The 17,325-nt window shown below is 36.8% G+C and overlaps 1 long non-coding RNA gene across 1 annotated transcript in view; it reads right to left on the reverse strand.

The window, feature by feature from the left end:
- Positions 1-15,300, reverse strand: part of LOC129057597 (uncharacterized) — a 106,420-nt gene extending 91,120 nt beyond the window's left edge. The window contains exon 1 of the long non-coding RNA XR_008522236.2: positions 15,006-15,300. This is a non-coding gene — a long non-coding RNA (uncharacterized LOC129057597). The remainder of the gene's footprint in view (positions 1-15,005) is intronic.
- Between the last annotated feature and the right edge of the window lie 2,025 nt (positions 15,301-17,325).

Below are 17,325 nucleotides of genomic sequence, written 5' to 3' on the forward strand. Positions count from 1 at the left end.
TTCCTCAAGATAGGTGCTATGACCCATTTACAGGTGAGGAAATGAAACTCAGAAAGACTTAGCTTCTTGCCTGAGTCACACTGCAAGTCCAAGCCTATCCACCTCAAAATCCTATGCTCTTTTCACTGCACCATGCTGCAAGATGCTCTGGAAAGGCATCTGTGAGAAGGGAGAAGAAAACATGAGGCCACCAATCCATGAGAAGCCATGGAAGATGAGGAGGAATACTGCTGGCAGTGGAGGAAGAAAACTCAGACACATGAGTTGGGACTTTATCTCCAAGTTGTGCTAACTTTAGAGTTTAACCCTGGAGGTATCCTACACCCAGGCTCTTTTCCCATATGTGGTTACTATGTAAGCCTGAGCCAAGGAAGCATCTCATACCAGGGCACAGGAAAAGATACCTTGCTTCATCACAAAGGCCCAGATTGACAGGCATTGTCAGCAAAAGCAGGAGGCTGATTCTGAGTGTCTATCCTCTTTGCCCGGTGATGTCTTCAGGTTAAATTTGCTTCAAATACTTGTCTTCAGTCTTAAAGGACTCTGAAACAGTCCTGAGAGCAGCATACTACCCAGTTAGGACTAGGTTGCAAGGAATGGCACTTCTATTGCTATGATGACTGGTCTACCAATGTGGACATGAAAGAGTATGGGAAAGGCCAAGGGGTAAACAGGAGACATCTTAGCAGATCTTCAGCTATGTTGGGATCCTGAACCCACACCTGCTACAGGGGCTGGTTATCGCAGGGCCCTCAGATCACATTTCCAAACCACGCAATAAAGGAGAAAAATACATGTCTGAAGCTAAACATTTGCTTCTATCTAGGTTTGTATGCTTACTATTGTGATCTGAGGAACATCACCTAACCTCACTCTGTCTTAGATATTCAATTATAGAAACGATTATTGGGAGGATTGTTGCAAAGAGAAACACACTGTAGGTACACAACATGCTTCAGATGTTTTATATTGTTTCCCAGGCCCAGAAAACCTCCATGGAATAGAAATGCGCAATTACTCTTACATGCTAATGCCTGTAAGACAAGAGATAAGGAAATGAAGTGCATACATGTGTCTGTCTCTCATCTCAGATCTGCCAAATGACCTTGTAATTAATTGCATGCAAGCCTCTTTCACTCAGTGAACTGGGAGTTCTTTAAAGTTATAAGCTGTGCATATCTGTGTCCTAGGGCCTAGCACTAAGTCTGGCATGATGTGGATGCCAAATAAGTGTTGATATATGAAAGTACAAATGAACGAAAGAACCAGTGATGCCATCTGGACCAGAGCAGGTCTGCCTCAGACTCGGGTCCCACAATGAGCACACCAAGCTTTGCCGTTCTGAAGGATAAATTGGGCTAGTACCGATTAGCTCACTAAACAAATATTTCTCCATTGAAGCACATGTTTGCTCTCCCATTTCACTCTGTATTTACTTATTCATAGCCCATAAAAAGCGGTTAGCTGGAAACATTCATGTTTCCTCATTACATTCCCCAAAGTGGGAGGTTGTTTTCCTCTCATGTAGCATTTTTCCAGTGTGTGAAAATCTCTGGCCTCAAAGCACACTTGTGGGAACCTATAATTGAGTCTGAAATCATCCAACAGCAGCAGAAAGCTCTTACAGCCCCGAGAGCCTCAGGGAACCAGGAAGCTTACAGAACCTTGCTGAAAAACACGGGATCTATAGCTAAAGCCAGAAAGCCCCCAGAGACCATTTGGACCAACCCCTCCCACAGGTGAGGAATAAAGAAAAGGGAAGCAGCCTTCCAAACCCTCTTACAAATGGCAAGATTTCAAGCCCTCTGTTTGCAACTGGCTTTTGTTTTTCATTGTTCCCTCCAAACCTGCAACTTTTTCCATTTTCAAATCACATTTTCCACTTACACCCACACTCTTATTACCCCAATTGGAGACAGGGAAGTTTTCTTAGAATCTTTCCTCTTCTCCTTCCTATCCACTTCATCATCCAGTCCTGTCCGTCCTTCTCCTTCATTGTCTCTTGTATCTTCCCTTGCTCTGGAATCTGCTATCTTTCTACTACATCCATGAAGTGATGGGAGGGTCTGGAGATTTGACTTCACAAATATCCCATCCAGTATTCCTTTACATTCCCTCACATATCCTCCCTCCTGTGGACTCTTGAAACATCCCTCAGACACATCTGTCTGCCATTAGTCTTACCTCTTCTGATCTTACCTCACATCACCCCCAAAATCACTCTTAAAACTACTCAGGAAACTCTAATGCTTTCCTACGCCCTACAGCTAAGTCTTAAACTTCTCAACATTGTATCTGTCACTTTTAAACCTAGGCTTAATATAATTTTTTTTTACCTCCCACCACTTCCCTCCATAGGCACACACCAGGATTTTCATGCTTCACACCTTCATGTGCTCTGCCCCTTCCCCAGATGATAAACCAACTTAGCCTTCTAGGCCCAGGTCAAATATCATCTCTTATTTTGTTTCATTTTTAATCTTCATGCAGTTTGCAAATTGAGGAGCTAGTATCTGAACCAAATTATTTAATTTCAAATCGTGTATTCTTTGTACTATTCTACAATTATCTCTGAGCAGTGACTTTGATAAAGTGTGGACCTCAGTAAAGAAATTCACTTCCTTCTAAAGATAGATTTATTGCAAAAAAAAAAAAGTGTTGGTCAGATTAACACATGCCATATTAGGATCAAATTCTTGTGTTTGGAGGGAAGAATTTGTTAGTATTTACTTAAAAGGTGTAAGTAGCAATATGCTGTTTTACGTAGTCAAGAATCAAGGAATTCTAGCCAAGATGGATTTGCCTTTAGATTGTGGCTTTTCAATTCAAATTTGATCATTCACTTTCATAATAGAAGTTGCCAGCCATGGATGCTGTGGGAGGAAAGAATGGATGGCTTAGCCAGATTCTTTACTGGACACATGACTCTCCAACAAAATCACTCCTTATTCTTGTCCTCAAAGAAACGTGAGCCCAGCAGGAGATACAAAGAGTACCCAAACATGGTCACAGATTCATAAGCCTTCTTCCTGTTGTGTCTTCCATTGTCTTCCATTAACATTCAGATCAGAATTCAGTTAATCTACACAGTCTCCGCCGGAGAGTTGGTTTTGTTTGCTATTTGTTTATTATTGAGTTTTCATATCTCCCAGCTAAGGTGCTGCTTCAGGTACATAATTCAGATTAGTCCTTTGGCCAAGTGAACTCTTGGGTGAAATTTCTCCCTTATCACTGAACACAGCATGGCCAGGTTTGTTTGGAAAGGTATGGCTGCTCCTTCAGGGGAATTTCAGCATGTCACAATATGCCAAATATTGTGAAAGAAGAAAGGGAAAAAGAGACTGGAAGAAAATATTAGCACTTATAAACAAAGAAAAGATATTTTAGATATTTAAACACTATAAATCACATATGGTGCCTAAAAGCTATATGGATGTTTATTATTCAGTTCAGAAACTTGTGCATAGTTATATTTACATTCAACTTGAAATTCAGTTTTTATTACCCCAATTCTTGGTCTAAACACGTGCCATGGCTTATACATATTTGTTCTATGAACATATAGTACTGTTGTAGAAATGAATAAACATTCAGATCAGAATTCAGTTAATCTAAGCAGCCTCCTCCAGAGAGTTGGTTTTGTTTGCCATTTGTTTATTATTGAGTTTTCACATCTCTCAGCTAAGGTGCTGCTTCAGGTATGTAATTCAGATTAGTCCCTTGGCCAACATTTCAACCTCTGGTGATTTTGAAATAAAATTGGCGCAGCCCAAATGGCTAGCTTTGGATTGAGTTTTCTTGCTGAATATAGAATCATTGTTTTGTAGAATGTCCCTTATATTTGGCCATTCTTGCACTGCTCTAAAGAAATATTTGAGCCTGGGTAATTTATAAGAAAAGAAGTTTAATTGCCTCACAGTTCTGTAGGCTGTACAGGAAGCATAGTGGCGTCTGCTCCTGGGAGGCCTCAGGAAGCTTCCAATCATGGTGGAAGGTGAAGAAGGTGCAGATGTCTCACATGGCAGAGCAGGAGCAAGACAGAGAGAGTCAGGGCAGGAGTTGCCACAAACTTTTAAATGACCAGATCTCACAAGAACTCACTATTGGGACTACAGCATCAACCCATGAGGGATCTGCCCATGTGATCCAAACACCTCCCGCCAGGCCCCAGCTCCAGTACTGGGGATTACAATTCAACATGAGATATGAGTGGGGACAAATATTCAATCTATATCATGCCCTAATTGATGGTCAGTCTGTACAATACCACCAAATACTAAGGGATGTTTTTCTCTGGGAAGCTTCAAGTAACTGAAAGAAAAGTATATCTTGAGCTGAGTTGCTGAACTCTTCATGATGTTTCTTCTTTATGGTTCCTTCTTAGTGACTAATAATTTCTGTTAGATTTTCATAGAAAAAAAGCAGAATTATTATTACTATTGTTGTTATGAATAGCTGTACTGATCCTTTCTTTTTGGAGACTCAAAAAATTATGATGAGTAGAGCTAATTTCCTTTCCTTTGTGGGAGCAGGACTTAGTGACTTGTACCTAATGAATAGAGTACAGAAAGGGAAAAATAGTGGAAAAATAGTAACTTTACAGTTACTATAGTTACAGTTACTGAGAAATCTGGTAGATACCACCTTAACTAAGAAAAGTTGCCATTTCCAGTGATAACTCATGTTGATATCATGTATCCTTTGAAATGATGTGATGAGAAGTGTACCTTACCACTGTGGTATTCTTTCCAAAAGCTATAAACCCCAGTAAATAAAAAGTGAGCAACAGACAAACACAATTGAGAAGCATTCTACAAAATACTAAACTAGCACCCTTCAAAAGTAATAAGGTCATGAAAAACAAGGCTAAGAAATAGTCAAACTGGGGTAGACTGTGGAGACATAATAACTAAATGCAACATGTTAGTCTTGAATGGATCCTGGAAGAGAAATAGGACATTAGTGGAAATACTAATGACATCAAATAAATACTAATGACATTGAATAAGGTTTATAATTTAGTTAATATTGTTATGCTACCGTTAATTTATTCGATTTTATGAATGCACCTTTGTTTTATAAGATGGTAACATTAAATGAAGCTGAGTAGAGTGTATAGGAACTCTGTCCTATCTTTACAACTCTTCTGTAAATCTAAAATTATTTCAAAATTAAAAGTTTAAATAAGTCACAGTGGGTAATTATAATTATTTTCCCCATTTTACAAATATAAAAAACTGCTTTCTCAAGACAATGAAAAAAACAAGCCACAGATTGGGAGAAAATATTTGCAAAATACTTATCTGATAATGGACTGTTATCCAAAATATACGAACAACTCTTAAAACTTAATAATGAAAACCAAAAAACCTGATTAAAAAATGAAAATAGGTTAAGGATGTGACAGATGCTTTACCAATAAAGATATAGATGGAAAATAGGAATATGAAAACATGTTCCACATCATATAATTATAAATTAAAGCAACAATGAGATACAACAGCACACCAATTAGAATGGCCTATATTTAGAATGCTGACATCAAATGCTGGTGAGAATGTGAAGCAACAGGAACTCTCATTTATTGCTATTGGGAATGCAAAATGATATAGCACTTTGGCAGTTTCTTACAATACTAACCACATTTCAACCATATAATGAAGCAATTGTGCTTCTTGGTATTTATCCAAATGAGTTGAAAACAAATCCATAGAAAAACTGCACACAGGTGTTGACAGCAGTTTTATTCACAATTTTCAAGACTTGGAAGCAACCAATATGTCTTTCAGTAGATGAACAGATAAATAAACTGTAGCACATCCAGACAATGAAACATTATCCAGCCCTAAATAAAATGAGCTATCAAGCCATGAAGACCTGGAGGGACTTAAAATGCATATTATTAAGGAAAGGAAGCCAACTTGAAAAGGCTACATACTGTATGATTCTGATTCTGTAACATTCTGGAGAAGGCAAAACTTGTGACAATAAAAAGATTAGTGGTTGCCAGAGATTAGGGGGTAGAAAGGGATGCATAGAGCACAGAGGACTACTTATGCTGTGAAGTGATTCAGTATGATACTATGATGGTGGATGCATGTCATTATACCTTTGTTGAAACCCATAGGATGTATAACACCAAGAGTGAAGCATAATGTAAACTATGGACTTTGGATGACAATGATGTGTCAATGTAGTTCCATCAACTGTGGGGGATGTTGGTAGTTGGGGAGGCTGTATGTGTGAGAAGGAGGTATATTAATCCGTTTTCATGCTGCTGATAAAGACATACCGGAGACTGGGCAATTTACAAAAGAAAGAGGCTTAATTGGACTCACAGTTCCAAGTGCCTGAGGAAGCTTCACATTCATGGGAGAAAGCAAGATGGAGCAAGTCCCATCTTGTGTGGATGGTGGCAGGCAAAGAGAGAATGAGCTTGTGCAGGAAAACTCCTCTTTTTAAAACCATCAGATCCTGTGAGACTTATTCACTGTTATGAGAACAGCAGAGGAAAGACTTGCCCTCATGATTCAATTACCTCCCACCGGGTCCCTCCCATAACATGTGAAAATTCAAGATGAGATTTGTATGGGGACACAGCCAAACCATATCAGGAGGGTACAGGGGATAGATGAGAACTCTCTGTACTTGCAGCTCATTTTTGCTATGAACCTAAATATGCTCCAAAAATTAAAGTTAAAAAAAAAACCCTGCTTCCTAGATATCGCAAATCTTATATGTGTGCCTGAATGCCATAAGCAATTCAAATGCAGCATACCCTAAACTGAACTCATCATCTAATATGTCTCTACCACTCTTCAATTTCTGATTTGCATTAATGGCCTAATAATCTACCTAGGGCTCAAAATTAATCCTCCACTCCTCTCATTCTGTGCCTTGAATCTATCAGTTACAATATCCTGTTGAATTCAATCTTGTATATTTCTTTCAAATCAAACTTTCTCTTTTCATTTTCCTGGCACTGTACTAAAAACAATTCTTCACTCTAGCCCTGCTATCTTCCAATCTGCCCTCCACCTTGTCTTCAGAGTGGCCTTCCAGAAAGCAGTATGATTAGGTTTCTCCCTGTATCATAACCTCCAGACCCACTCCACTACCCACAGAATAGGGCCAGGGTAGGCCTACAACTGCCACCAACCCTTTGTTCCATCCCTGAGGAGCTTAATAGTGATTCTTGCCAATGCCAGGCCCAGTCCTACCTTCTACCTCTGTACCTGCTGGTCTCTCAGTTCTGAGTTCTTTTCCTTCCTCCCACAGGCACAGCCCTCGCTATCCTTCGAGCCAATACTCAGATCTCTCCTCCTCTGAGAAGCTTTCCCTACTAGCCTCTAACCCCCTGCAGTGTGAGATGATGTCTTCTTTGGATGCACATAGCATTTTGCTGGCACTTGCAAAAACATCATGTTCAAATTATTGTGCTCAGTTATGTGCCTGTCCAATGACATGATGAGATCTTCACCAGCAAAACCCTGTCTTACTCAACTTCATATAACCCAATGCCTGGCATTCATCTAGGCCTAATGCTTCAAGATTTCCACTAAACTTTTTATTACTGAGAAATTGAAAGCCTTCACACAGGGCAGCATCGTATGTGTAGATGGCAAACCAGTGTCCATGTGATTGTGAGTGAATGCACAGTGTAAGATACCCTTATTGACAGACATATGTGTTTTTACTTCAGTTTACCCATGTCAATGCTGGTATGTATCACTCTTCCTTTAACCATCATGATCCATTTATTCATCCATCCATTTGTTCATATTTGTGTTAGAAATGGTGGTCCTTGAATGAGGCATACTTTTTTTTTTTTTCCAGAAACTACAGGTAAAGTAAATTTTACTCTTTTTTTAGGTTTCTGCCTGGATGCAATTCGTAAATAAATGATCACATGCTCTTTACTTGTGAAAGCAATGAGAATATTCAAGATTTGAGCTTCAGCTGGTTCTTCATTAGGTTTGACAACTGCGTCCTAAAATTCTCTTCCATGAAGAATGAATGCAGTGTTTATGGCAGATAACCATCCTAGCCAAGAAAAATTTGAATAATGCAAGTATTGCATAATCATGTTATTTGTATCCCTTGACAGCAGAATTTACAATGCCTTGTTTAATGAGAAATTGAATGGAAGATGTGTTTGAAAAATTAATCCATTTTAATAATATATGGTATTGATATTGGCCATGTCTGTCAGGTTTTATACCTATAAACTAAGAGCCCATGAATATCAATTACAGTAAAAAATAATGAGATATGTATTATTTCCCTAAGGAAATTGCTTTTAAAAATACGCATTCTGACACTCTCAAGATTAATTACACAATTATGCAGTTCCAAAGTGTAATCAGTGAAATTCTAAGCAGCAGTGAGAATGAGTATTTATATTTACTAAAAACTCAAAAGCCTCACTTCTGATGAAACTTTACAAAGTCACTGAAGTTTAGAGACTATAGCATTCTGATAAAAATATTTATCAATCTTTTATCTAGCAAAGTCTGGGGATTGGGGGTAATTTAACAGTAATAAAGAAATAATGATTAGAACATTGCAAAATACACTGAGTCAAAACAAAGGCTGAATATTAAAGAACCAAAAGAAACAAGGTTTTTCACCAAAGGGAGGCTAGAAAAATAGATTTAAGAAGAAAATTCCTTTCTGGAAATGTTTTTACAATGCTTAATAGAAGTGCTACTTTAGAAAGGCTGACATAGAGGTGAATAAACTGGGATAGAAATCATAAGTGAGAAATTAGCTTTGAGGCTCAAGAGTTTCCCACTCAGTCCCTGTATTTCTGAGAGCCCAGGCCAGAAAGTTATACAAAACACAGCCTAAGTAGATTAATAGCATCTTGGGGCCCCACTAACACCCTTGAGATTCCCATAATGTCTCAATGAGAGATCAGCTCTTCTGCAGAGATGAAGCTCATCACATTGCACTGGAGCTAATTTCAAAGTCAAGCAGCTCTGATTATTAGAAAGGTCTTCAGTACATTAAGCAGTATCAAAATTATCTGCTCCTATTAATCACCATTCCTAGCCCCTTTGTCTAAGACTATTCAGCCATTATTTGAAGACAGCTACCATGCTTCCCTTCCCTCCTCTGCTCCCAGGCTTCTACTCTCCAGGCCAAAATGCTTCAATTTCTTATTTCCAACACGTAATTTACTTTTCACTTATTTCCCAAAAATCTAAAATTTTTAGAGAGCAAAGGCCTTGTCCTATTCATCCAGCTATCACCAAGCCAGTTTCTGGCACCCAGTATACTTTCTGTAAATGATATTCAGACAAATAGCTTTGTTTCCTTTCAGTAACCAGGTCCATCTCCTATGATTTTATCCTTCATAAAATTAGGTTCATAGACATTGTTCTTTCTGTACGTCAACTTCAGGCTTATATAAAAGGACAATAAGGCATAAATAATTCACATAAGCTCCTCAAAATTAGGATGAAAGAGGCTCAAGGGTTTGGGGAAGAGAGCAGTCAATACCACCCTAAAGAGAATCAAAACAAACATTAACTTCTTAGAAGGAGTCAGGCTGGAGAAAGAGACCAAAAGAACTTGGTAAGTCCTTGGTAAGAACTTGGGAGCACACTTTTGCATGTTTATATTTCTTTACCATATGTTCTCCCACAAAGCTTATAATGTAGGGTAGCAAGAAAGAACATATGTAGAGGATCACATCTCACTCTGTAGGCTCATCTTAGGTATAAAACCTCTCATAGGGAAGAGAGGAAGTTGGAGCAGTCAATGGAAATGAAGGAGAGGCTTCCCAGGCCTGAGCATAGGGAGGCTGGCTTGGACATGGAAGGAACCCTAATACTTAGAAAAGGAAACACTAGTGTGAAAGTTCCTGACAAAAAGCTATATGGTATAGAAAATATATATTGTATCATATTATAGTTTCATGTTTCATGGACATGTAATTGGGATCATAGGGCTTGTTTTAGATCAGTTTAATATAGCCAATAGTCTTGGCCTTCTAGAAGGATCGATGGAGGCTGGTGGCCAAAAACTCCAGGCCATATTGTTGGCCTCCCTCTTAGCTGACCCTGCTTTTGAACGGGACTGTTCTGTCCCTCAGCCTTCCCTGTCTATCAGCCAATGATAAAGAGACTTTTCTGTGCCGGGAACAATGTCATGGAGGCCTAAAAGATGAAATCCCCTGTGCTTAATATTCCTCCCAAGGTAAGGCCTGGAGCTCCAAAGGGCATTGACCTGTTCTTGGTTTTTCACCCTATACAGGTTACAAGTATCTTCAAAGTAGGCAACGACATTTATTCTACTCTTATGCCATTCTAAAAACCTAGAATACCAATTAGCACTCAGCTTCTGACTCATACTTTTTAGGATTTTGTAGTTGGTTAAAGTAAAATGACAGTAACTGAAGCACACAACACATTATAAACATTGGTCATAATTATATCTACATACTGAATTATCTATACAAGTAAATAAATTATATAGCACTGATACTTTCTCATGAGGAACCTAGAATACTTGCTTGCACATATTAGTGTTACATATTTAATTGTTAAAATCATCAGAATCCATTTTGTGCACATAACACTACTAAGAAATAGGAAGGAGTAAGAAAAATAATAGTCTTGCCTTAATAAATTTATTACATAGATTATCGCAGAAGTGATGCAACCCAGGCTGCTACAAAGCAGATTGTTTTATTTTATACATTCTTGAAATGTATGTTTCTGAATAAGTATATTTAGAAATAAAAATATATATTTCTAAGATTCTGGAAAACTAGTGATATGCAAGATATCACACGTTCAGTCTAGATCAAACATTAACCAGAGTCTATAATCAATGTATGCAAACAAAATATTTTGCATATTTCTAGATGGGCAATAACTTGATTTTTAAAGCTTTTATTCATGACATGGTTATATGCAAGAGCTGGTGGTTAGAAGACAGTGAATGTCTTGATAAATGTACTTGCCATCCATTCTAGATAAAAGTCATGAACATCTGGATAAAGCTTCACTTGGTCTGAAAATGAATCAGCTAATGTTAAAGAATCCAAAATATTTACTTAATCACATCTGTTATTTTATGAGGATGGACAGGAAAGAAATTTAATGGCTGATACTAGCATAATAATTTGGGGATTTTTGAAAATACGAAAAGATGAGCTGTCAGAATAGAGACTACAATGGCTGGAGCCCTCTCTAGGAAGATACTATAAACATAGCTTTCTTAAAGATCCCAACCTCACAAAAATTTTATGTATCTACGTTTCTAGAAGATACAGAATGCCAAATATTCCAATGTAAGGATGGTCCTGAGAAAAAAGATCCTTGGAAGTCTTTAGAGTGGTAATCATATGCCAATGTCCCTGCTGAGAGATGGTATAACCTCATGTTGAACAGCTGCTGTTAGAGTTGTAAGAACATAATTCCCTAATGGCTTATCATCTATCTTGTGTGTTTTTCTGGAAGTAAACCAAGACATCAAACTGAAACTCAGGAGACTGAGAATGTAACTAAACAGTCATAGGTCACTAATGTGAAGTCAAACATGGACACTGGAGATGGGCTGTAATTGATCTCAAGGATCTATGTCACATGAAACAGTTTTTCCTTTCAAGCCCAAGGTACTATGGTGGGAAAGAACCATGACGAGGTCTGGGAATTGAGCATCCTTTATTTTTATCTTGGTTCTGATACTAAGCAGCCTTTTGATATTGGCAAATCAATTCATTTTATTGAGTTTGTCTTCCAAAAATGTGGAGAATCTCCTTACTTGAATCACCATTTTTGTGAAGCTCCAGCTACACTGTGGGTGAAAGTGTTGTGCCCCTGTGAGACAGCATTGTATAACAGGGAAAGATGATATGGTCCTGATTCTAAATAAGGACAACGACTTTCCATATTTATGAATCAGTCAGAGACACCCATACATGAAGGCGGAAAAATAGATGAGAAGCTCAGATGCAATATTCCTGCAGAAAAAAATGCTGCAGCATTGTGAGGTTTCAACATTCAGATTCTAGAGCTGGTATTTTGGTTGCTGTTATTCAACCTACAAAGGATTTATTTCCCTTTACTGAATTCACATGTTAGGCCATATAAGTCAGATCTGCTTCTCTTGAGATGAAGATGCTGGCCCCGACCTGTCTGTTTATATAATGCCTTATGTGTTTTTTCCCCTAACATAACCTCACATGCAATGATTTGCCACAGAACAAAGTGTGCAGTATGCAGAGCAAGGATGGTTGTTTCTAGTCCACACAGAACGATAAAATCCAATTAATTTAAATCAATTAAAGTGAAATATCTTAGTATCTTCTAGGTACCTCGAACTGCTGAGTGTTATTGGACATAAAAGATGCACAACGATGCCTGTTGACCACAGTCTAGCTGAAAAGGCAAGAAGCTAAATGTGCTGTATAGTAAGCAACTTACTCTGTAAGTTAAGCTGCACTCTCTGTGCAACTTTTAACAAGGTATCTTTCCTGACTAAGTGGTACAAACAGAAACAACAGGAAAGATGTCTATTAAAAGTTGCACACGGAATCAATGATGAGTTAGGATAAGGACCAATATCTCCTAACTACCAGGCTAGTGTTCTTTCCACTACTTCACATAGAGTTCATGTTCAGTATACCTTTAACAGATGGCTCTGCAGCTTTTTTTTTTTTTTTTTTTTTTTACATTCAGAAGAGTTGTTCTTTTACAACAGAAAAGACCTGTTGTAGTTCATAAAATTGGATAATCCAAAAGGTGTTTATCAATAGTACTAGAAACATGCAAAATTCAATCTTTTTTTATTTAAATCAGTAATCCATGTATTGCCAGCTACCAACAAGGCTATGTCTGAGGCTTTAAAGGATGAGTAGAATTTTCTACAGGAAAAAAAAAATTAGGGAAAAGCATATTGAGAAAGTGTGGGATACATTTGCAGGTCAGATTTACACTGCTATTAAATGCAAAAGTGAGTGCTTTGGCTGCTGTTCATTCCTAAGTGTGTGCACATGCCTAGACAGGGCGACGTACAGGCTTCATGAAATATGCATAAGCCATCGCCTAATTTCCTTACAACGATTATGCAACTATTTCAAAGGTATTGTTCAGGCGTTCTAACAGCGTTTATTCCTACAAAGCCTGTATTTGTTTCATGAGCTTTTATGCGTAATTATTTTGATGGACTTACCCTAGAGTTAGTTCCCTTTATATTATTTTACTATTGTACTCATTTTTCATTCATTCCACAACAACACTGTCCTCAGTTAACCTTTGTGAATTCAGAAAGTTTAGGTTGAATTATTTTCCCTTTCCTTTAGAAAAGTAGTCTTACAGACAAGACACTCCTTGAGTAACACCAAAGGCATCTCAGCCACCAACCAGCATTCCAGAAATTTCTGCAGGCTGATTACACATTGACAGAAGCAGACAGACTTCCACTTGTCCTGGCTCATAACTTTTTGACCTCAGGAGGTAACCTAAACTGGGTCAGGCTCATTTTTAGAAAATAAAGATTCAATGTTTCAATGTGTAGGCTGGGCATGGTGACTCAAGCCTGTAATCCCAGAACTTTGGGAGGCCAATGTGGGAAGATGGCTTAAGGCCAGGAGTTTGAGATCAGCCTGGGCAACATAAAAAGACCCCATCTTTCCAAAATATTTTGAAAAAATTAGCTGAATGTGATGGTGTGCACCTGTACTCCCGGCTACTTGGGAAGCTGAGGCAGAAGGATCACTTTAGCCCCAGAGTTTCAGACTGCAGTGGGCAATGATCATTCCACTGCACTCCAGCCTGGGTGACAGAGTAAAACCCTGTCTTCAAAAAAAGAAAAAAAAGATTCAATGTACGTATAAATATAATTTTTATTACAAGGCAAAGTGTTTTTAAACAACCAAATATAGCTGGTAATAAGTTACTTTCTCAGTAATGTCTTTCCTCCATTCTCTACAAAAGTGCACATTTCTCCTTTTTCAATTTGGTTAAATTGCATGATTATTTTTGCCTATACAGATACAACCTTTCCTCTTTTTTTTTTTTGTTTATTTTATCTTCTATGAGTAGAAAGGCAATGAGATTTGAAATCATAAGTGGGACTGAATACTAATAATGTGACCATGAAAAAGTTATTTTAAGCCTTCACTTCCTCACTCGTAAACATATAATAGACAGCTTGTAAAAGTATTATCTGTATGTTCACTTGTATATATACACACATATATCATATATGTATGAACAAAATATTTACCACATATTTTGGGGGGAGGATGGAATGAGATAGTACAGTGGGTTGCTTAATATACATTAGTCTTTCTCCTTCTGAACTCTGAAACTTAGACTGATCAATTGGACATATTATATAATATCTCTGCAGATAATCTTTTTGTTGTTGCTGCTATTTAGTACCAAATCGACATCCATGTTACCATGGATGAAAATCACTGTCATTGGTCCTGAAATATTATCATCAAAGTCATGACTTGTAGAATTATGTCCAAAGAGAGAATAAAAAAGGTCAAGATGATTAAGTAAATATATGTAAAGATTTTCTCAGAGACCCAACCCACGACTTTGTAGCTATATTAACCTAAAGTCAATATAACATGATCCCACATTAATAGAAGTATAGCATTACTCAAATTGTTATGAAGATAAAGAACTTACTACTCTCCACAGCAGCCTGGTACACTGTTGAATATCTATTATTATTATTACAAAAATAGTTATTTTCACTGAGTCCTATAACCTTACTGTAAACCTGTGCTATGCCTCTTGGGGGCACATTAGTTCAATTCATGCTTCACAGGGTCATCTAGATATGATAGTTTTGGCAAAATTTATTAATAAGATTATTGATAAGAACATAAGCAAAGCAGATACAAAAAGATTAAAAATAAAATTATGACTAGGAAGCATTTTAAAAGGGCTACATAATTTTACCACTTGTTACAGAGCAAAAGAAAAAGAGAGTGAGAGATGGAGAAGGCAAAATAGGAGAATTTAATAAGATACCTGTAATGTATCAAAACTGATTTCAGATGTCAACTCTTTAGTCCAATCTTCTCAAAATACTTCAGAGTCCATCACTCTCTCCTCTGATTTCATCTGGAATTTTCTAGTTTTTCCTGCTATAGGCTTATTGCCTGGTGTACTAATAAGCTGTTTCTGTTTCTTTCATCTCACTGGACTGTGATAGACTCCGGGACAGAGACACGTTCTTATTTTTCCCTTTTTAGGAACTCACTGTTGATTGAATGAGTAAATTCGACATCCAGGGAGGAAACTATCAGTAGAGGGAGAGAGGTGCTTCTGCATAATCACATGTATTCCACATGCTGGATGTGTTGGGGGTGGAGGGCGGGTTACATCTAAAGAGGGAGGATGAATGCATGCCTTCTCTGGCCCTTTTGATTCTGATATGCTCAGGAATAGGATACTATTATAATCACCAAGTGTTTCTATTCGAATTCATCAATAAATACCATGACAATTTTATTTGAAATGGAAAGGATGTACATTTAAGCAAGAAATTCTATTGCAGAAAGATCAGGACCCAGGAAATATATATTTTTCTCTTCTCTGGATTTAGCTACATTTGCCTGTTTAACACTACAATTTCTCTGTGGTAGTCGAATACACTCTTCAGTTTTTCTATTATTCTTTCTAGGTTAACAGTATCAGTATTGAAATAATTTCTCGTTGTTAACAGATATCTTGGTTATATATATTTTCTCCTCTTTGAATATTTGTCTCAAAATCTCTGTGTTTGCCAGAAGTCTCTGCTTAGTTTTTTACTTTTGACACACTGAAGTGTGTGTGTGTGTATATATTACATGTGTACATATAAACACACAAATATATCAATTATTATATAATATATATCCATTATATATCAAATATATTATGTGTGCGTATATGCATATATACATTATATTTATATATATTAGTATATATTAGTATACATATATACATGTATATATGTGTATATATACACATATACATTATATTAGGATACTATATAGTATACTATACATTTTATATTGTATATTATACATCTATTATATATTATACTATACATTATATATTATAAGTGTATATGTATACACATATATACATTATATATTAGTATACTATATACACTATAGCATGTATAGTATACTATACTATTATACACACATATATCCATTATATATATATAAAATATATATTATGGGTATATATAGTATTATGGTGATGCATATGCATATATACATACATACATACAACATACCTATCCAAACCTAAAACACCAAATAGAATGAAAACAAAAATGTTTTAATATATTAGTATTTTTCAAATCTTACTATTTTATTCAAGAAAAGATAAATAGAATTGATTAAAGATATAATGAGTCACTCGAGTGGCAATAATAGAAGCAAAGTGCAAATTATAATAATTCCACTTTTAAATGAAAAAGGGCACATCAGAGCAATAAATTATATTGTAGAAGGACCAGGACCTACATATTAATTTTTTTTCTATTCCAAGCATGACACTCCACTCTGCTTACATTTATGAATACACCACCGCTAATTGCAACATTTCTATGTTATGTGTCACACACTTATCTTTATAATCACATTTCAAGAGAAACTGTTCAATATGTTAGTTTGAGAAAATGGTATATACATCAGGGGGTAGTAATTCTGGTGAGGCAGACACGAAAACAAAACAAAATTACATGCATTCTTAATTTTTTTTCATATATGAATGATTAATTTCTTAAATAACACACAGGAATTCTGTCCTTATATGTCATTCCTTTTCTACATATGGTAGAAAGGTTGTAAAAAACACAACATTTTGGAGCAAGAACAGTATGTTTAATATATATAAGGGTACTAAAATGTTTTGTGTAAATCGAATTCTGCTTTCTACGGACTTGCATTGCCATCTCAAGGCTTTGAGATTCTCACCAAAGCCCACTCTTCAGGAGCACAGCCAACTGGCCTTAAACTAGTTGTGAGGGGGCAGGATCAGCTTAAAATTAGTCAGCAAAATATTTATCAAGAGCACAAAAAGACCATGAGGGACCTTCCATGGTCCTCTAGGAGTTAAAAATGTTTGTATTTTGGGAGAGATGTTAGTGTAGGGCCCGGAATTCACAAACAATGGAAGATGAGGATTAGAGCCAACTTATTTCTCACTTTGGTAAGAAAAACAGCTGCTGCTATACAGGAGGATTCTGTTAAAGCAAAGGAAATAAGAACCTAAGAAAATAACAAGATAGTTTGTTAAAAGATCTGGGTACCCCTGGAACTTTTATCAACTGGCTGTGTGACCATAGGCAAGT

Source organism: Pongo abelii, chromosome 12, assembly GCF_028885655.2.
Source record: "Pongo abelii isolate AG06213 chromosome 12, NHGRI_mPonAbe1-v2.0_pri, whole genome shotgun sequence".
NCBI classification, from domain to species: Eukaryota; Metazoa; Chordata; class Mammalia; order Primates; family Hominidae; genus Pongo; species Pongo abelii.